The sequence below is a fragment of the Schistocerca piceifrons genome, chromosome 3 (genome assembly GCF_021461385.2).
Source record: "Schistocerca piceifrons isolate TAMUIC-IGC-003096 chromosome 3, iqSchPice1.1, whole genome shotgun sequence".
NCBI lineage: Eukaryota > Metazoa > Arthropoda > Insecta > Orthoptera > Acrididae > Schistocerca > Schistocerca piceifrons.
In genome coordinates this window covers 87871167-87875083 of record NC_060140.1, presented here as the reverse complement: position 1 = coordinate 87875083, position 3917 = coordinate 87871167, and positions in this window count along the sequence as shown.

The window sequence follows — 3917 nt, the reverse complement described above, 5'->3', positions numbered from 1 at the left end:
CCTGGCGGGCTGAGGGTCATGGACTTGGGGAGACCATGTACCGCAGCGACCTATATTGCTTTGATGGTATGATGGATAGCATTCCTGCCCAGTAAACAAGGAGACCTAGGTTCAAGTCCTGATTATAGCACAAATTTCAATGGTTTATTCAGCTTCCATCATTACCACAGTTTTAACCAGTTTGCCACATGAGAGAAAGGTGCCTGGCTCACCAACGACGAATTAGACGTTGCTCTGTAAATACCTTGCAGTGTTAAAAAAAAATCTTAAATGAACTGATTTAAATCTATTCCCTATATGTGCAAACGATAACTTGTATGTAGAAACCAAAAAATCGTGTAATGTTTCAGGACAGCCACTGAAGATCCCTTGTTACTGACAAGGGAACCTCCCCATCGAACCCCCCTCAGATTTAGTTATAAGTTGGCACAGTGGATAGGCCTAGAAAAACTGAACACAGATCAATTGAGAAAACAGGAAGAAGTTGTGTGGAACTGTGAAAAAATAAGCAAAAATATACAAACTGAGTAGTTCATGCGAAGATATGCAACATCAAGGACACTTGGAACGCAGCAGCGCCGTGGTCTCGTGGTAACGTGAGCAGCTGCGGAACGAAAGGTCCTTGGTTCGAATCTTCCATTAAGTGAAAAGTTTAATTTTTTATTTTCAGTTTATGTGACAAACTCTTACGTTTTCATCACTTTTTTGGGAGCGATTATCACATCCACAAGAAAACCTAAATCGGGCAAGGTAGAAGAATCTTTTTACCCATTCGCCAAGTGTACAAGTTAGGTGGGTCGACATCATATTCCTGTCATGTGACGCACATGCCGTCACCAGTGTCGTATAGAATACATCAGATGTGTTTTCCTGTGGAGGAATCGGTTGACCTATGACCTTGCGATCAAATGTTTTCGGTTCCCATTGGAGAGGCACGTCCTTTCGTCTACTAATCGCACGGTTTTGCGATGCGGTCGCAAAACACAGACACTAAACTTATTACAGTGAACAGAGACGTCAATGAACGAACGGACAGATAATAACTATGCAAAAATAAAGAAAGTAAAATTTTCACACGAGGGAAGACTTGAACCAAGGACCTCTCCTTCCACAGCTGCTCACGCTACCACGGGATCACGGAGCGCCTGAGCTTACGTTCTTCTTGGTGGTGCTTATGTGGCCCATGCACTACTCAGTTCGTATATTTTACTTATTTTTTCACAGTTCCACACAACTTCTTCCTGTTTTCTCAATTGATCTGTGTTCAGTTTATCAAGGCCTATCCACTGTGCCAACTTATAACTAAATCTGAGGGGGGTGCGATGGGGAGGTTCCCTTGTGAGTGCTCAAGTTAATCAAAAATCTTAACGTGCAGGAAGTATAAGGCGTTTTTCTTATAACTACTTCAATTTTCATACAGCTGCTGCAAAAACGACCACCATAAGGAACTTGTTTTCCTTCTGTATTAATGCAATTTTGTAAAACAATTATTTAGCTCGGAAATTACCTTCAAGCAGAAAATACAGTTTTACATGAAAACGAGATATGATTTGAATAGCGATAGGTAGAGTAAACGTAGATAAAAGCTCAACAACAAGAAGAAAACAACCACTTGGTCGTAATGCCTCTGATACTTCATCATGAATTGTGAAATATTAGCTCCTACTTTCACTACCTCAGAGATCAACAAATAGAACCTTACAAGCTCTGTTAACTTCGGAAATGTGTCTTAGTAGCAGTTGCTCATTGTTGTGTAACAACTTGAAAGTCAGGTTGCCCTCCATGGGGTGCGTGCACGCAACGACTGTGGTTATATTGGTTAGATAGAGCAGCAATCAGTCGTAGAATTAAGTTGCTTTAGTAAGACATTTATAGTCACAACGCAGATCAAATTTCGACCTATGCCAGGTCATTATCAATGCAGTGCGGAATTGTAGCAGTTGTTCGTGCTCAAGTGAATGCTTACACAGTTCAACCATTACATAGCAGATTCTATGGATTATGTGAGGTCGTTGAGCGACATCCTCCAAAATTATGTGGCTGCCGTCACACATGATAAGTTTGTTTTTTAAGAAAATGGGATATTAAATTGACTGAAGCTATAATTGAAAGCGAAGAGAAATGAAATACACAATTCAGTCCTGGTAGATTTGTTGTCATTTTGAAGTAGACTAAATTTAAATGCTTTCAAAACAACATGACCGTAAATAATTAAAAGAATGGTCAAATCAGGTGTGAAATGATTTTTGAAGGGTAAGAAATGAAACAGATTAGGGAAACATTTCACACGTCTTTAAATGATGCTCAAAATAGTAGGCAGAAAGTGAGATGCGTCAAGCGTTTCTGTAATGTGTTTTACTTCGTATTTATAGAGAAATCATTTCACAGGACATTCCACCATATCTATCAATTTATTTTTTATTTTTATTTTCTATTTTTTCAGATTGTATGAAATATGATGTGTTCAAATATATATCAGTATCTACTACAATTATAAAGGGCGTACAACAAGAAACGAGCCGGAGGCATAATTACAGAAACCAGTACCTGTATGTTAGAAGTATTGATCCTGGCTGTTGAGACACTTGTCCCACTCTGACACAAGGTAGTGAATGGCTGTCTCATAAAATTCCCGGGGCTGCGATGTTAACCAGTTCCGCACGTACAGCTGGATGTCCTCCGCCGAGGTGAATCGTTTGCCCCTCAGAGGCTTTCCAAGGGTACCAAAACTGGCGTAATCAAAGGGAGAGAGGTCCGGACCTATTGAGGGTGGCCGAGAACCTCTCATTTGAATTTCTGCGGGAGTGCTGCGACTGTGTCGGCCGTATGAGGCTTTGCATTGTCGTGGAGCAGAATGACCCCACCGGTGAGATTGCCTGGTCGTTTTGATTTGATCGCTTAGCGAAGGGTGGTCGAGGTTTGCGAGTAACGCTGGGCATTCATTGTTGTCCCGTGCTGCGGAAGTGAATTAGCAGGGGTCCATCTCGGTCGAAGAAGAAAAGGCTCTGAGGCGCAAACGATTCACCTCGGACACGACCTCCAGCTATACGTGCGGAACTGGTTAACTTCGCAGCTCTGGGAATTTTACGAGACAGCCATTCACCGCCTTGTGTCAGAGTGGGACAAGTGTCTCAACAGCCAGTGTCAATACTTCTGACGTACAGGTACTGGCTTCTGTAATTATGCCTCCTGCTCGTTTCTTTTTGAACGTCCCTTATGTAATGGTATCGGCTGTGTCTACATGGAATGGACTGGGTCCTCTACTTCACTGTAAATATTTATGTACGGCTACTTGGAGACCAATTGCAGCCATTCATGGACTTCGTGTTCCCAAACTACGATGGAATTTTTATGGACGACAATGCTCCGGGTCATTGGGCCAAAATTGATCGCGACTGGTTTGAGGATCTTTCTGGAAAACTCGATCGAATGATTTGGCCGCCCAAATCACTCGACATGAATGTCATCGAACGTTTATAGGACATAATCGACCGGAAACACTTGTAGTTTTGGACAGCTGTACAGACAGCATGGCTAAATATTTACGCAGGAGACTACCAACGCCTTGTTAAGTCCATGCACCGCCGAGCTGTTGCACTGTGCCGCGCAAGAAGATGTATGACACTATACGGGGTGGTCCATTGATAGTGGCCGGGCCAAATATCTCACGCAATAAGCATCAAACAAAAAACTACAAAGAACGAAACTTGTCTAGCTTGAAGGGGGAAACCAGATGGAGCTATGGTTGGCCCGCTAGATGGCGCTGCCATAGATCAAATGGATAGCAACTGTGTTATTTTAAATAGGAATCCCCATTTTTATTACATATTCGTGTATTACGTAAAGAAATATGAATGTTTTAGTTGGACCACTTTTTTTCGCATTGTGATAGATGGCGCTGTAATAGTCACAAACGT